We start from the raw sequence: 18,470 nt of genomic DNA, 5'->3' as shown, positions 1-18,470 counted from the left end.
GTCTGAGTCGTGTGTTTGCGAGGATCGGACGGCGAAGGGGACGGAACTCGGAGTGGAGTTCGAGGGACGAGTCGCGGAGTGGAGCAGGGATGCAGAAGAGGACTTAGGGACGAGAGTTCGCCGGAGTCGGTGCGGTCCTGAGACCCCGCTAGCGGGACGGCGCGTCCGCTATTCCCCTCTCCCGACCCCGAGCATCAACAATTCCCCCACCCCCCCCCCATCCGCGCTGAGATAGCGCCGGTAACCTCGTCCGTTCCCCAACCCAACCGTGGTGCCGACCAACACGTGCCTGCGCAACGCACGCCAAAGGAGCTCACCGACCATACCAGGGGCACGGAGTCAGGCGCGTTACGCGGACATTGCGGCTCGCCCGCCATCGCGCCAGGAGGGCGCAGGTAAGACCCCTTCGGTCTCGTGGACCTGGCCGATCACCCAGGTCCCACGTTCATTTGGTCCATGGATCTGTCTGCCTCCTTGCCTGTGAGGGTGGCTTGTATTTTCTTTGCTTTTGGTGTAAATGTGTGTGTGGCGCCAATCTATTAAGTAAACCCGTATAAATGCTTGTAAATTGCTTTATTCGGTTTTAACTCTGCGTATTGTTCTTGCTTTGACTGTGTACGTGCATTTTTGTATGATTGTAAAATACGTGCTTGTCTGCGTGCAAATTAAAAGTGCTTGTCCAACTGTTTCCCGTTTCGTTGCGTCCTTTCCGCTGGTTGAAATTTCCATCTTGCATCACGTAAGGGATTGGTAGTGGGTTGAAACACCCGATAAGTAAAACTGAACTGTCGAGGTCGGCGATAACTCCGCTCGGTTATCTCTTTAGCACGGAACGAGCTGCTTAAGCGGTTTGTGTCTGAAGTTGACCTACTGCGTGGTACAACTCCTCGGTACACTACCCGCGCGGGTACTTAGGTATATCGACATTCGGCGATTCACCCTATTTCGCGCGGGTAGAATGCGGACTGGGTTGTGGTGAGGTTAAACCCCCACCCGTGACTGGCTCCTGGTGGTAGTTCCAGGAGGGTCACGACTGAATTGTCCGTTCCGGTGGGCGACGCGTCGCGATTCGAGTTACGTGGCCGATCGCACCCCGGGCGGGCAAAATTCGTAACAGTATAAAAGGCATGTCCGGCTCTGTGCGGTGTGACACGTGAAGGGAGCTGAGCCATGGAGCCTGCATGAGTGCAATGTCAGAGTTCCCCCACAGAATAGGCTTTTGCAGCACTGCCGGCAGCCACACCCCCACTGAAGAAGCCGCACTCACTCTCCCCACTCATGCTAGCTGCGGACAAGGCCCGATACTGTTCCTGACAAGCTGTGTCACCACTTGTAGCTCGCTGCGTCATGCCAGGAGCAGCCTGCGGTATTTCCTGTCTTGTGCCATCTATCTCTTGTCTATCTCTCAAGAAATGCAAGAGGCTTTAAGGTTCTTGTCCTTACTACATAAGGTTCCTGTTTGTTTGTTGAATTGAGGGCTGTACAGATTTGGATTCTGAATTATTGTTACACTGTATTGCTTGCTTTTTGTATCCCACCCCTTGTGCCAGTATATTTTGAAACCACTTGGTCTCTGGGTGCATCCAAGTGGTTCTGATGGCTAGCAAATATACATGTCAGTAAAATGGCAGATTGGGTTCGGGTGATTGGCACCCAGGACGAGACCATGTTGCCATTCGGTGATTCACTCAGTCACCATTAATGTAACGGACCCATGGCACTGATCAGCGTGACGCATCGACTGGCTCGGTAGTTCCATTGGAGTATGGTATTATGATAAACAGGCTTGTGATCCGACTCGGAACGATATAATTAGTCGGCCGTCGCGACCGCTTTGACACGGTTTGTTGGGACTCAGACCAGGAAACTGGATGAACCCTACGGCTGTAACAATACTATATGAAGCAACACACTACCTGTGTGCACAGAGGAAGCGAGTCAGTCAATCAAGGAAAGGGAAGAGCTATAAACACCATTGCAAACCAGCTTCGCGAGATCGCTTGGGACGTGGAAAATGGTGTCACAGGTCATGAAATGGCCTGTGAGATTGTCCTGACCTGTGGTTTGATGTTCAGCGCATCCATCCATTACTGAGATACGGAAAAAGATTCATGTCATTTGGGGAGTGATGGTGACAAACAAATTTGGTGGACTGCAATAGAGAGTTTGAGCCTTGAGGTTTACAGCAATAACTAGACCGGCACTAGGTAGAGCACATACCTCTGCCAAGCTGAACAGTTTATATTTTGTAGCCCATTGATAGGCCGGATCTGCATCCGGACTTTAATTAAAATCTAATCAGATTGTTCTTGTCACCTACCAAACCCATCCACTAAGTTTCATCCATGCTATATATCGTTTTTGGTCCAAACTCTCAATGGTGAAGAATTACTAAGGGAATAAAAAAATTGTAGTTTCCATATCCGGTTCCTAATCTTCACCGAAATCAAATCAATTGGTTCTTGTCACACACCCAACCTGTCCACCAAGTTTCGCTCGAAACCGTCCAAAACTTTTTGAGGTATCGTGCCATATATTGTTGTGGGGCCGGGTATCGGTGGCAAGCACAACAGCTCGAGGGAGCAGTAGAGTCGGCTCCACCGAACACACTGGAATTGAGGTCGTGACCCTCGGATAAGTCCGAGGGGACGGGTCCCTTACAGGACCATGAATCACCAATAATTCGACTGTGTGGGGTAGGGTTAATTGCCAAACTTCAATATACCTAATTACCCACGTGGCAAAGCTACTGGGGAATTCACACCCTCGACAGACCTCGAGTGGGACGAGCCGTTACCATGCTCGAACCGTGTGTTACCCGAGCGGATGGTCACCAAGGCCTGTCAGTCCAAATGAACAATTTACTGCTTCGCTATTTCTCAACACGCACCGTGCTAAGCCAATTAAAGAAATGACAGGGAACGAGCTGGGACATTCAACAATAGGGAGATTTATTTACAATAATCGGGGGACGAGGGGAGCACGTAAGGGCAGAGTTATCCGAATAAAGAAGGGAATCAAATGTACAAGCAATTCATTAAACAATACTTCTTAGAGACAGGGCCCACGGACACAAACATGCACACACAAATACCCCAGAAAGAGATGGACCTCGAGGTCTTTATTGCCCCTTCAGCTCGGGAGGGAAGACGAGCTGAGGGAAGAGAACGTGGCTGGCTACCTGGCCGCATTCGCGCGGCTGGACGACCGTACCTTCCCGGAGCACCAGACGCCAATGAACGGACCAGGGCAGCCGAACACAGAGGAGGCGAGACGAGGTGATCTCCCATGATGAGATGGTCGACCGCTTGTTGTAATGCGCCAGACGAGACGCCTCGGATGTGTAGGATGCAGTCAGCCGCAGACCAGACAGAAGTGCGCTCGAGCAGACAGGACGCAATCATCAATCCTTTTCCGTCGTTTTTGGGGCGGGGTCCGCTCCCCCGTCACCTACTCCTATTGGGTCGATGGCGTGTCGCGGCTCCGCTTTCTTGAAAAGGACTGTCCCGGGCTTTGGTCCATGCGTCGCCCATTGGGCAGAAAATGACGCATACCCCTATTTGGCGCAAAGCCAGAACAAAGAGCTCCGTGCCCATATTTGGGGCCAAGCCAGAGCGAAACGCTTCGTGACCATATTTGGTGCGAAATCCACACCGCCTGGGGCATGGAATTCCGCCCACGCACACGCCCGCATGCCGGCGAGCGCGCGAAGAGCATGGACAATGCCGCGAGCAGAGTGTTGTTGTTGTTGTTGGGGTAAAAATCCTATATATAAAATAACTTCGCAGCACACGTACACTTAATTCCCATTAGACATAGGGGAAAGGGAGCTATCTATTCTCATTTACATCACAAAATAACTGAGCTACGAGGACCTGAATGTTGAGTGCTCATGCCTGCCAGATTCGTAACAATATATCATTTTTGGCCCAATCTCTCAATGGTGAAGAATCACTGAAAAACATTATCAGATCTGGATCTTCCCCAAAATGGAATCACTTGGTCCTTGACACAAACCCAACATATCCACCAAATTTCGTCCGAATCCGTCAATAACTCTTTGAGATATGCTGCTCTCAACAGACTTGTCATCTATTTACATATACATATATGGTCAATGATCAATGTAACAGGAAGGGGTGGGTGGGGTGGCGGGGGGGTCAAATGTTCTACAAAGAATGGATCAAACAAGAACATTCATGAGGATGAGGGAAATCTGGAAATTATGAGGATGAGGAATCATAATCCTCATAGAATTATGAGGAAAAAAAAATTATGACCAACCACCAGGAAAACAGATAGACCTCGAACAAATAGAGTAATAACAAGAAAAAGCAATCAGAGATTGCAGACCCTCGCCAAGAATTTTGTGTGGTGTTTGTGTTGTTTTGTGTGGTGTATTTTGGGTGGCGTTTGTGTACTGGTGTGTTACATAATTAATAGGAGACATAATTAGAACTACCAACTAAAATCAATACGATCAGTATTGTCAGGTCAGACCAGATTTTAGATCTGTGACTTGCTACAGGTGCCATGTAAACCTGTACTAACCCGTTTCATGGTCGGGTTGTCGGCGACTAAACTATCTCCCCCACCAGGTTTTCTGGTGAGGAGGGTGTATAAATATGGACACCCAGCAGGATCAAAAACAAAACCTGTCAAAGGGCAGAGAAGCTCCTTGTGAGCCAGCGACCATCCATTTATAGTGCCCAACTGTGTCTGTGGACGTCCTCCTGCAGTTGGGTTACTTTTTGTTTTGGAGGTTGGTGGCAGGATTTGCACTCCAGCTAAACACTTCATTCCACAAAACCAACAAATGCAAGGAAATCTGAAAACCCACTCGGTGGGAGTACCTACTGTGCTACTGCCCTCCGCAGGGCAGCTCACCGGATGATGGGATTGGGGAAAAGCCTTCAAGACCCCAATTCCTTGATGAGAGGAGGAAAACCACACGGTAAACCTCCAGGGTCAGATTGCAGTGGTGTGTGGCAGAGTGGTGTTGAGGTGTCATCCAGCAGTAGGTGGTCCCCTTGGGTTAACCTGAGGCAGTCCCTTTGATTGATTGCCTGGAATGTCCTATCTCTAAGAGAGGATGATCACCTGTCTCTGTTATCATCTGAGCTCAAGCGTTTGAACATCAGTGTTGCAGCACTCCTGAGGTTCAGAGACTGGATAGTGGCAAGATCATGGTGGGTGGTTATACCTACTATTGGTCTGGTCACTCTGATGGTTACCATGCCCAGGGAGTTGCTATAGCTGTGTCCAATAAACTGACTCCAATGATAATTGAGGTAACACCGGTCAACAAGTGTATTATGAGACTAAGAATTTGTCACTCCTTGGGCGTCATTTCCCTGGTCTCTGTTTATGCTCCGACTGAAGCGAGTGATCTCACCATGAAGGACGCATTCTATGCCACGCTCGAGTCTGTGGTTGATCAGTGCCCCAGGTGAGATACTCTTCTAGTGTTGGGGGATTTCAATGCATTGACTGGAACTGATCGGGATGGTAATGAGATGTGTGTTGGTCCCCATGGGTCTGGACTGTGAACCAGAACAGCACTAAGTTCCTTGACTTTGCAAGAAGTCATGGACTTAGGGTGGCTGGTTCATGTTTTCTGTGCCCACAAGCTCATCGCTGGACTTGGTATTCCAACGTTGGTGGTGTGGCAAAGGAGATTTACCATGTGCTCGTTGCTGGTCACTGGAGGATGATCCAGAACTGCACGGTCTACCTGAGTTATGAGTATTCAGTTCCTCAATAACAACCACAGGCTTATGGTCACAACACTGAAGTTGCAGCCCAAGTCCGGGAGAATGGTACCATCCCAGCTGAGGCTGGTTGTTGGAAAGCTCAATGATCAGAGGGTAGCTGAGGAGTTTGGGAACTGGCTGAATAGGGAGTTAGGGGGTCTGGGTGCTTTTGGGATTCCTGAAGAGTTGTGGAGTACCTTCAAGACCACCATATTTGATGTTGCCGTGGATGTCTTGGAACTCACCGAAGATGAAGAAGAATTTTGTCTCTCAAGGGACACTGGATGCCATTGACCAGAGTTGCAGGGGCAGGTTTAATGGCAGAGCTGAGCTGTTCAGGGAGCTGAGGCATAAAACTGCACATGCGCTGAGGGTGGAAAAGGAGGCCTTTGTGCGAAGGATCTGTGAGGGGTAGAGCATCACCTGTGCTCAAGTGATTCTCATGCTGCTTGCAGGGGAATTCACACATTGCATTCCTCCAAGCCCGGCCCTCGGTATCCTGCGTTTTGAGCAGAGGTTGGTAGGCTCTTGACAGAGGAGTCTGAACTGAAAGCCCACTGGGCCGGTTACTTTGAGTGGCTGTACCAGGCTGATCCACCAGCTGTTGAGTTAGATGTCAGGGGTGTTAAAATCCCTATTGCTGACCCTCCAATCAACCTTGATCCACATTCGTTTGTGGAAACACAGGCTGCGGTGAACCGGTTGAAACAGGGCAAAGCTCCAGGGATCTGTGGCATCCATGCTGGACTTCTCAAGGCTGGTGGAAATACTATACTTGTGCCGTTGCATGCAGTTCTGTGCTCTGCCTGGAACACAGGCATCATCCCAACTGACTGGAACATGTGTCTTGTTGTCCCTCTCTGGAAAGGGAAGGGTGATCACCAGGACTGCAACAACTACCGAGGGGTGACGCTGCTCTCAGTGCCAGGACGTCTTTGCTCGGATAATTCTTGATAAGGTTCGCCACCATATGCTTGAGCACCAGCGTCCAGAGCAGTCAGGCTTTACACCAAAGTGGTCAACGATTGCCCATATCCTTGCTCTTCACATCCTCAACGAATGCAGATGAGAGTTTCATCAGAGGCTGCTTGCAGCTTATGTTGATTTCTGCAAAGCGTTTGATTCAGTGAATCGGGATACCCTCTGGAGGATTCTTTGTCTTCATGTGGTGCCACAAAAAATGATCGATCTGATGTCTGAACTTTTCTCTGGCACCGAGAGTGCTGTGAGATGTGGTGACACCATTTCCGACTTATTTCCAGTTGTTGCTGGAGTTCATCAGGGGTGTATACTGGCCCCAACACTTTTTAGCGTTTGTATGGACTGGATTCTGGGGAGGATGTCAGAGAGATCAAGCTGCGGTGCATCGTTTGGGAATGTCAAGATCTCTTTCCTTGATTTCGCAGATGATGCAATCATCTTTGCGGAGTCTTTGGATATCCTTTTGGGGGACCTCGAGGTGCTGAATGAAGAGTCAGAGTGGCTGGGATTACGGGTTTCCTGGGTAAAAACTAGAATCCAGGCTTTCAATGACATCTTGGATGCCACTATCTTTTCTGTACCTGTTTGTGGCAGGGATGTTGAGGTCACGGAGAGATTCGCTTACCTTAGCAGTGATATTCATGGCTCTGCTGGCTGTGAGCTAGAGGTCAACAGACGTCTGGGTTGAGCTTGGGGGGGTGATGGATTCACTGGATCATTGGGTGTGGTACTGCCGGTACCTGTGCAGGAGGATGAAAGTCTGAGTCTTCAGGTACTTGGTGCTTCCAGTCTTGATCTATGCATGTGAGACTTGGACTCTGACCAGGGATCTGACACTGAGACTAAATTCCTTGGTAACAGGTCTCTTCAGAGAATCCTTGGCTATCGTTGGTTGGACTTTTTGTCGAACGAGTGGTTGCTGAGAGAGACTCAAATGAGATTTGGTACCTGCATAGTCCGTGAGCATCAGCCGCAGCTGTATGGACATGTGGCTCGTTTTCCTGATGCTGATCCTGTTCACCAGATTCTCTCAGCGAGGGAAGCCTCGTGAGTAGAGGAGGCCAATGGGCCGACTACGTGCCTTGTGGTTGCAGCAGGTTGATCAGCATCTCAAGGATATGGGGATGGGCCAGGCATCTGCCTGGGGGGATGGCCAGACAGAGGCCCCTGGAGTGTCGGCGGAAACTGGATGCAGAAACGTGCTGCTCCAGCGCATGCTCCCGTACCTGACCTGACGTGACTTAGAAACTGCTGGCAGTGATGACCGGGTACCAAGACATCCTGCTTTGATGCAACCCCGCTTTGATCGGACACCTGACCCTGACCCATGACGTTTTTTTATTATTGTTATTCAATTTAATTCAGAATTGGATTAAAATAAATTCAATTCAGATCAAATGAAAGACCAAATAGGTACAGTCCTGCATTGGAGTAATCAGAAGGAACCCAAACAAGGAATCAGGAGGAACCTGGATAGGATTCACATTTCAGCTGCTCCTCCTCTACCCTCAAACCCATCCAGGCACAACCAAGTGAGCTGTATTAAAAAATATATATATATATATATTTTAAATCACAAAGATATAAAAAATAACCCATATCAAAAAATTAAATAATTATGGCTGCCAGACCATGTGGCCAATCAAGTTGAAGTTTGAAACATTTATTCCCTATCACTACTACATCATTATTTTTAAGTTTCACGTGGATTGGTTAAACGGTTCCAGAGAAAACATTATTTATTATTTTTCTTCAATCCAATATGACTATCAAACCATGTGACCTATCAATTGTTACTTTAAAAAACTTGTAAACCAATGGCTTTGGGAACATTTGTATGAAGTTTGCCCTCCTTCTGTCCAGCTATTCTGGAGAAGATTTTTGTAGGTTTTCGGGTTAATCAAATATGGCTGCCAAACCATGTGACCTATGATGTCATGTGTGCAAACTTTTTGTTCCTAATGTATGGGCAGTCATACTTTTAAAGTTTTTACCTCGGTCTGTTCAGCCACTTCAGAGAAGAAGATTCTTGAAGGCTTAAAAAAAAAAAAAAACAATATGGCTGCCAAATCACGTGACCGATGAAATCATCAAAATTTTTTCGATGGACCATTTTATCTTTAGATGACCATCAAAAATTATCATACTGATCGGATGTAGCATTCAACATATGCAATTATGATGTCATAAGGAAGGCACCTATGACATCATTAAAAAAAATCACACTTATTCCACTTGAGGAGTACTTGCCATGTGCCAAGTTTAATTTTTTTTCCTTGGTGAGGTTTCCGAGATACAGAGGTCCAAGGTTTTTCCAACATGGCTGCCATACTACGTGACCTATGATGTCATTATCATGAAAACATTGTGCATGAGTATTCGCATCGATGATGAAAATTTTGTCTCAATCTGACAAGCGGTTACGGAGAAAAACATGAAAGTTCTGTGTGGCAAACAAAAACAAATGAAAAAAATCACTCATGGAGTGACATTTGGCGAAACGGAACGGCATTCGGTAGGGCGCATACCTCCGCCAGACTCAACAGTTTAAATTTTGTATCCCACTGATAGGCCGGATCTGAATCCGGACCTCAACCAAAATGGAATCGGCTTGTTGTTGTCACCGAAACAACTCTTCCACCTCATTTTGTCACATGTTGTCCACAACTCTTAGGGATATCATGCCACACATAGTTTTTGGCCCCATCTCTCAATGGTGAAGGTCAGGTCAGGTATGGGAGGATGCGCCGAAGCAGCCTGTCGCTGCATCCACTTTCCACCGGTACTCCAGGGGCCACCGTCTGGCCATCCCCCCAGGTAGATGCCTGGACCATCCCCATCTCCTTGAGAATCACTTAAAAATCACTTTAAAAATAAATAAATAAAGAATCAATGAAATTCTTTTCGTATCCAGAACCAGATTTGAATCTTCACTGAAATTGAATCAACTAGTCCTTTTCACACACCCAACCGGTCCACAAAGTTTCTGCGGAAGCCATACAAAACCTTTTGAGCTATTGTGCTGCATATCATTTTTGGCCATATTTATCAACGGTGAATCACTTATAAAATTCTCAAATCCGGATCCAGATTCAGATCTTCACCAAAATCGAATCAATTTGTCCTTGCCACACACCCAACCTGTCCACCAAGTTTCGTCCGAATCCGCCCATAACTCTTTGAGATATCTTGCTCACAACAGACAGACAGACAGACAGACAGACAGACAGACAGACAGGGGTGAAAACATAACCTCCTTCACCTTCAGTGGCAGAAGTAACAAATTGTATTTTTGCTTATAAGGTAACAGAATAAAGCTGAGGGAGGTAACATTGTTGAGAGACCCAATGGTAAGTTGAAGACAATAAATGAAAGGCCATCTTCTCTTGAAGAATGAAGATACACCAAAATAAGAGGAATAAAATTCTGTTGGAATCTCCGTAAAGAAAAGTACAATGTTATCAACTTGTGGAGGGAGATTGTTCAGTTTGGTCCAACAGTAACTCTTACCTTAGGAATGCAGATATATGATATATATATATATATATATATATATATATATATATATATATATATATATATATATATATATATATATATATATATATATATATATATATATATATATATATAGACACATAATAAATTTGAAAGAGTTCTTTTCTGAAGCTCTCTTGTTCAAAAGACAGCATCGTTTGAGGTCTACTTTTAAACACAGACAATCATCACTAATTTATTTTGATCAGTTCAATGCCTGGGATACTGTGCATACCAATACATCACTGTCATAGCAGCTCTTAGGACTTGTTTGTACTGTTGTGGGAAACAAACAAGTCATTCATTGATTCAAATGTACAATATTCCAGTGGATGTTCTGGAAGAATGGTTTTTGATGCTTGAGAGGCGGATAATCGTGCTGGGAGGCTGAGAATCACGTTGGGAGGCGGAGATTGGTGCTGGGAGGCGGAGATTCACACTGGGAGGCGGAGAATCGCGCTGGGAGGCTGAGAATCACGTTGGGAGGCGGAGATTGGTGCTGGGAGGCGGAGATTCACACTGGGAGGCGGAGAATCGCGCTGGGAGGCGGAGATTCGTGCTGGGAGGCGGAGATTCATGCAAGGAGGTGGAGATTCGCGCTGGGAGGCGGAGATTCACGCTGGGAGGCAGAGATTCGCGCTGGGAGGCGGAGATTCACGCTGGGAGGTGGAGATTCGTGCTGGGAGGCAGAGATTCACGCTGGGAGGCAGAGATTCGCGCTAGGAGGCAGAGATTCGCGCTGGGAGGCGGAGATTCGTGCTGGGAGGCGGAGATTCGTGCTGGGAGGCGGAGATTCGCGCTAGGAGGTGGAGACTCGCGCTGGGAGGCAGAGATTCACGCTGGGAGGCAGAGATTCGCGCTGGGAGGCGGAGATTCACGCTGGGAGGCGGAGATTCGTGCTGGGAGGCGGACATTCACGCTGGGAGGCAGAGATTCGCGCTAGGAGGCAGATATTCGCGCTGGGAGGCGGAGATTCGTGCTGAGAGGCGGAGATTCGTGCTGAGAGGCGGAGATTCACGCTGAGAGGCGGAGATTCACGCTAGGAGGCGGAGATTCGCGCTAGGAGGTGGAGATTCACGCTGGGAGGCAGAGATTCGCGCGAGGAGGCGGAGATTCGCGCTGGGAGGCAGAGATTCACGCTGGGAGGCGGAGATTCACGCTGGGAGACGGAGATTCACACTAGGAGGTGGAGATTCGCACTGGGAGGGGGAGATTCATGCCAGGAGGCGGAGATTTGCGCTAGGAGGTGGAGATTCGCGCTGGGAGGCGGAGATTCACGCTAGGAGGTGGAGATTCATGCTGGGAGGCGGAGATTCATGCTGGGAGGCGGAGATTCATGCTGGGAGGCGGAGATTCACGTTGGGAGGCGGAGATTCACGCTAGGAGGTGGAGATTCGTTCTGGGAGACGGAGATTCATGCTCGGAGGCATAGATTCGCACTGGGAGGCAGAGATTCATGCCAGGAGGCGGAGATTTGCACTAGGAGGTGGAGATTCACACTGGGAGGCAGAGATTCGCGCTAGGAGGCGGAGATTCGCGCTGGGAGGCAGAGATTCACGCTGGGAGGCGGAGATTCACGCTGGGAGACGGAGATTCACACTAGGAGGTGGAGATTCGCACTGGGAGGGGGAGATTCATGCCAGGAGGCGGAGATTTGCGCTAGGAGGTGGAGATTCGCGCTGGGAGGCGGAGATTCACGCTAGGAGGTGGAGATTCATGCTGGGAGGCGGAGATTCATGCTGGGAGGCGGAGATTCACGTTGGGAGGCGGAGATTCACGCTAGGAGGTTGAGATTCGTGCTGGGAGACGGAGATTCATGCTCGGAGGCGTAGATTCGCACTGGGAGGCGGAGATTCATGCCAGGAGGCGGAGATTTGCACTAGGAGGTGGAGATTCACACTGGGAGGCGGAGATTCACGCTAGGAGGTGGAGATTCGTGCTGGGAGACGGAGATTCATGCTCGGAGGCGTAGATTCGCACTGGGAGGCGGAGATTCATGCCAGGAGGCGGAGATTTGCACTAGGAGGCGGAGATTCACACTGGGAGGCGGAGATTCGCGCTGGGAGGCGGAGACAAGTGATCGAGGGCGGGAGTCGCGCCTGTGGGTGACCGAGCCAGCTTTTCAGGCACTGTGGGAGAATCCCGCTGTGCAACGCCATTAATGAATAATTGAGAAGGGGTTTAAGTGGAGAATGAGGATATAAATGAGGAGGGGGGAGGAGGGAGAGGAGGAGGGGAGGAGGGAAGAGGAGGAAGAGGAGAAAAGCGAGAAGAATATCCGAAGGACGCGGGGAGGTTCAGAAGTGTGGACCTGATGAATGCTGAGATATCGGGAGAGGAAGAGGACGACATGTATTAATTCGCGGGATGGAACGTTGTGTTGAATCCAAATTGTTGAATGTTCACACGATCAGGATTTCGAAGTGAATGACTCACGTTTGGCAACATGAAGAGCGGGTGATGAACCGAATGAATGGAGATGAAAGACGAGCGAACAAAAATAAAACAAGGATGAATCATGGATTAATATACAAAACGGATAAAGGACTCGAATGACTGACTGGAGTGAAAATATGTGAGGAATATGTATTATATTATATATTATATTATATAATATTTTTTTGGGATGCTTTGAGATGGATAATGGTAATACGACGATTGGAATTACAACGGAGGTAAGATAATGGAGAATGGGATACGAATACACGGTGGACGCGATTAACGATAAGATCGAGGGATGGATGGATGGACAAACCTGGAGGCCGGACCGAGTTAGACCTTTAGTCGCGGAGCCCAGGGTCACGAGTAACGAATCCGCTCGGTGGTTCTAGTTCGCGGATTCATGCGCCATGTGCATCCAAATGCTAGCTGGGCGTGGGGAAGGCGGGAGGGGGAACCGGGGAACCGACACGGTGAGAGAAATCAGGGAGTCGACTGAGAGGACGAGGCGGAGCGAAGGCGAGGAGGCGGAGCGAAGGCGAGGAGGCGGAGCGAAGGCGAGGAGGCGGAGCGAAGGCGAGGAGGCGGAGCGAAGGCGAGGAGGCGGAGCGAAGGCGAGGAGGCGGAGCGAAGGCGCGAAGGCGAGGAGGCGGAGCGAAGGCGAGGAGGCGGAGCGAAGGCGAGGAGGCGGAGCGAAGGCGAGGAGGCGGAGCGAAGGAGCGGAGGCGGAGCGAAGGAGCGGAGGCGAGGAGGCGGAGCCTAGATGTAATATGACGTCACAACTTATTATAGGGTGTTACCTTCACGCAAACAGTGGAATGTTTCATGCAGCGGGAGACGCTCTTTCTCCGCAAATTGAAAATATTTTGGTATTGACATCATAAACGTGGAAATGTTTAAAAAGCTTGAAGCATGCAATGTTTCCTGAGAATGCATTCGTGGTTTTTAAAAGCATTTTTTTTTTCTTTCATAAAGTTTGGCTCGAACCCTTTTCAAATGTTGTGAAAATGTTTTTTTGTTAGCTGGGACGAACGATGTAGGAAACGCGTAAATAAAATACTTAAACCGAAAACCGTGAAGGAACGTCTGTCCAAATCAAACGTTTTATTCTTATATCAGGACCACCGTGAACACAAGGCGTCACGTCGTCTTCAGAATGACGTCACGAGCAGGTTCCTCTCGGTGAGACCGTCGGAGGCCGTGTGGCAAAAATGGCAAGCAAAGACAAACGAATGCGGCCATTAAAGGGCATCGACAATCAGACAACTCTTCTATCGAACTGAAACCACATTTTACAAGATGAAAATATTAAAAAAAAAAATCGTTAAAAAAATCCCAAATATTTTTTTTCTCATTCCACATTCCTTTCGACAAACCATCTGCCGGATATTTTTCCTCACACACAAAACGCATTATCCTCACAGCCCCCTCCCCCAAAACCCTGCCAAACAGCTTCATGAACTCCTCTGACAAAAGATTGCGCCAAAACCGGAGGATCGCGAGCCCATTCTCTTCGTGAATGAGATGTGTCAGTAGTTTATGATAATATATGCGTACGTGGGCGCACGGGGCGTGGTTAAGCAGAGTCACGTGACCCGCCCATGTTCGGATGCTGTGCTGCTGACGTGTTGTGCCCGTGTGCGAATTTAACCTGTTGTTCCCACTTCAGAACCTTCGTCCCTGTCGATCGAGTATATTACAGTGGCGACGAGGATGGGATGCCTTCGTGCGTCGGCATATTGCGAGAATACGTAGTGGGGGATGATTGGGAAGACTATACCGATCGTCTGAAGCAATACTTCGTGGAAAACAAAATGGACACCGATGAGGACGCTGAAAGGCGACGAGCTGTATTACTGACCGTATGCGGCGCCCCGACGTACAGTCTCATCAAAGATCATCTTGCCCCAGCCAAACCTTCTGACAAGTCGTATGAAGAGCTCGTCAATCTGGTGAAAAGACATTATCACCCTAAACCGGGGAAGGTCATCTCGAGATATAGATTTTAGACCCACCATCGTCAAGAAGGTCATATCAGTCAGCATCTGAGTTTGTGGCTCATTTACGCCGACTCGCCGAACATTGTGAGTTTTCAGATAAACTCGAAGAGATGCCACCAAATTCACCTCCACCTCCTGACATTTCTGAATCCAAGTCGAAGAACCTGTCTCCTGCTTACCACATTGAGGTGAACCCTGATACAGCGGACAATAGGTCACAGAGCACAGACTGCAGCCGAGAGTCAAGTGAGGAACTTCATGAGGTTTTCTCTGTTGGAACAAAGAGCTCTGATGCTCCAATTATAGTTGATGTAACAATCGATAAGATCCTGGTGAGGATGGAAGTTGATACCGGCGCTTCCAGATCAATGAGCGAGAGCAAGTTCACCTCCATCTATCTTCCGAGAAAGGTTCCTGCACTCGGCCTGTATCGACTGACTTGAGAACATACACCAAGGACGTGGTTCCTGTAGTTGACTCAGCTAACGTAACTGTAGGATATGGAAACAGCACTCATATCCTACCACTACTGATAGTGCGTGGAGAAGGACCAGCTATCTTAGGCCAAGATTGGTTACGAATAATCAGACTTAATTGGAGTGACGTAAACAGAGTCTCCAACTCTGAGGCTGGATACGATACTGTGCTCAACAAGTACCCTGGCCTGTTCAGTGATGGTGTTGGCACCTTTGCAGGACCCAAAGTGAGGATTCATGTTTCTGCAGATGTTCAGCCATTGTTCCATAAGGCTAGACCTGTGCCCTACATGATGAGATCAATGATCGAATGTGAGCTTGACCGCCTGCAGAATGAGGGCATCATCTCACCAGTCGAGTACTCCGACTGGGCAACACCTATCGTTCCAATACTCAAAGCAGATGGAACAGTGCGCATTTGTGGGGACTACAAAACAACGATCAACCGCTATTCAAAGCTGGATAGCTACCCTTTGCCCAAAGCAGAGGACCTGTTCACCACTCTCATGAGTGGCCAGACATTCACTAAGCTTGACTTGACCAATGCCTATGCTCAAATGGAAGTGGATGATGATTCCAAGCCCTGTGCATGCATCAACACTCATCGAGGACTCCACAGGTACAACAGATTCCCATTTGGCATACGCTCTGCTGCACCAAACTTCCAACGCAAGATGGAGACATTATTAAAAACTGTACCAAACACAGTCGTATTCCAGGATGACATACGAGTGACTGGCAAGTCACAACATGAACACCTTGAGAACCAAAACAAAGTCCTCAATCGGCTGTCACAAGCAGGGTTACGCCGAAGGTGTGATAAGTGTACCTTTATGGTATGTGAAGTTGAATACCTGGGTCATCAAATCTCCTGTCAAGGCATTTTGCCCTCTCCGACCAAAGTTGAAGCAATTGCGAATGCACAAATGCCACAAAACATTTCAGAACTTCGTGCATTCCTGGGTATGTTGACCTACTTTGGTAAGTTCCTGCCTCAACTCAGCACAACTGTCGAGTCTCTGCATCTTCTCCTTAGGAAAGTCATTGTCTGGAAATGGGAAGCTGTCCAAACAAGAGCGTGCAAGGCCACTAAAACCATGCTGTCCTCCTCGCCATAACTTGTCCATTATGACCTATCCAAGGAACTTGTTCCCAGTTGTGAAAGCTCTTCATGTGGCATTGGGTGTGCGTTGTTGCAAGCAGATGGAACCGGTAATCTCCAGCCTGTTGCATATGCATCACGAACCCTATCTGACACTGAACGTCGCTATGCTGAAGTAGAACGAGAGGTATTAGCCTGTGTCTGGGGCACCTTAAAGATGCACCAATATGTCTTTGGAAGACATATTACCATTGAGACTGATCACAAACCCTTGTTCGGTCTCCTGGGAGAAACCAGAGCCAATCTGCCTGCATCATCAGGTAATGTACAACGTTGGGCGTTGCCTCTTGCCGGTTATGACTATTCGTTGGTTTTCCACCCCGGTATGGAAATGTACTGTGCTGACGCGCTCAGTCGCTTTCCGCTTCCCGTAACCATCCCAGAACCTCCACAATCTGGCGGTATCATTCATCTCATGGCCAACGACATTCACGATGAGGCGTCCGTAACTGCTAAGCAGATTGCTTGTGCTACCAATAGCAATCCAGATTTGTCACAAATTAAACGGTGTTGTGTCAGGTAATTGGGCATCACTAACGGAAGGGGCGAAACTGTACCTCATCCGGAAGGATGGGCTCTCGATTGATGCAGACTGCCTGCTTTAGAGTAGCCGAGTGATAATTCCACCTGAACTTCGCGGGGAAAAACCATTTTCAGTGAACGCCACAATGCTCATCCAGGCAAAGTCACCATGAAGGCTACAGCCCGAGCCCATGTTTGGTGGCCTGGTTTGGACAGTGACATTGAGTCCGGTGCATGCCATCATTACACTTGTCAAGCCCATGCCAAGACACCGCCACAGTCTCCATTGGCCATGTGCTCGTGGCCATCAAAACCATGGTCCAGACTACACAACGACCATGCTGGTCCATTTCAAGGGAAGCTTTTCCTTATCGTAGTTGATGCCCACTCCAAATGGATTGAAGCTCTCGTGGTGCCATCCTCATCCTCTGCTGTAACAGTTGAAGCTCTCCATACCATGTTCGCACAATATGGTATTCCAAACTCCATTGTATCAGATAATGGATCATCATTTTTGAGTTCAGAGTTTCAGAACTTTTGTAAAATGAATGGCATTAAACACGACACATCTGCCCCCTACAAACCTGCCAGTTATGGTCAAGCCGAACGTGCTGTTCAGATCATCAATAATGGTCTCAGCCACGTCAAGGAAGGCTCCATTCAATCTCGTCGAGCTCGTGTGTTGCTTGTAACGGTCCAGGTCAAGAATAACAAGTATCAACAGAAACGTCATCATGACCTAACGTCTGTATACCGCAACTTCCAGATCAATGATCCTGTATACGTGTTGAACTCCAGATGTGGACCATGTTATCAATAATGATCCACGGGAGGAGCTGCCTTCAAGCTGGGTCTTGGCACGATATTCTTCAGGGGGTGTAATGTACTCGATAGACAGGGACGAAGGCTCTGAAGTGGGAACAACAGGTTTATTTCGGACACAGGCACAGCATCGGAACATGGGCGGGTCACATGGCTCTACTTAACCACACACCCATGTCCGCATCCATTATCATAAACTATGGATACATCTCATCTCCCCTCCCCCCCCCTCCACCCTAGTAGAGGTAGAGTACACCAAGGCTAGTAGAGGACTGTCCTTGCAACTGTTGTAGGCTTCTCAATAAGGGGTACAGGGTTGGGAAGGAGTTCAGGTACATTGATGGGTGAAAAGTTTGCATGAGGAAACACCTCAGGTTCAAACACAGGTGGTGTAAATATAGGAGTGGGTGACAAAGGCACTTGAGCCGGTTCAATGTTTGGCTACCCATGACGTAACCTGAGTTGGTCAACATGTTTACGTATGCATCTACCATCACACAACTTCACAAGAAACAATCATTTCACCAGTGTTATCGACAATGATGCCAGATAACCACTTGGTTCCACATCCGGAGTTCAACACGTACACAGGATCGTTGATCTGGAAGTTGCGGTACACAGACGAAGTTGCACCAGCAGAAGCCAGCGTCCAATTGACGTTTCTGTTGATACTTGTTAGTCTTGACCTCCATCGTTATGTCCGGGTGCACTTATGATAGCCATGTTGTGAATTCACGACCCATCAGAAGCTTGGCAGGTGAGCGACCGGTGGCTTGAT

The 18,470-nt window shown here is 48.4% G+C and overlaps 1 protein-coding gene across 3 annotated transcripts in view; it reads right to left on the bottom strand.

Annotated features, from left to right (window-relative positions):
- LOC147020451 (guanine nucleotide-binding protein G(I)/G(S)/G(O) subunit gamma-2-like) overlaps positions 1-13,241 on the bottom strand; it is a 32,127-nt gene extending 18,886 nt beyond the window's left edge. For 2 of the 3 annotated variants that reach the window (XM_085895773.1, XM_085895772.1), the window contains exon 1: positions 13,027-13,241. The gene's annotated coding sequence lies outside the window, so the exon portion shown is untranslated. The remainder of the gene's footprint in view (positions 1-13,026) is intronic. The other variant, XM_085895774.1, reaches the window with a different exon arrangement.
- Between the last annotated feature and the right edge of the window lie 5,229 nt (positions 13,242-18,470).

The sequence above is a fragment of the Eptatretus burgeri genome, chromosome 9 (assembly GCF_056783735.1).
Source record: "Eptatretus burgeri isolate ZD-2024b chromosome 9, Ebu_testis_v1, whole genome shotgun sequence".
NCBI lineage: Eukaryota > Metazoa > Chordata > Myxini > Myxiniformes > Myxinidae > Eptatretus > Eptatretus burgeri.
The sequence above is the reverse complement of the archived record's forward strand: the minus strand, read 5'-3'. Positions and strand labels throughout refer to the sequence as shown.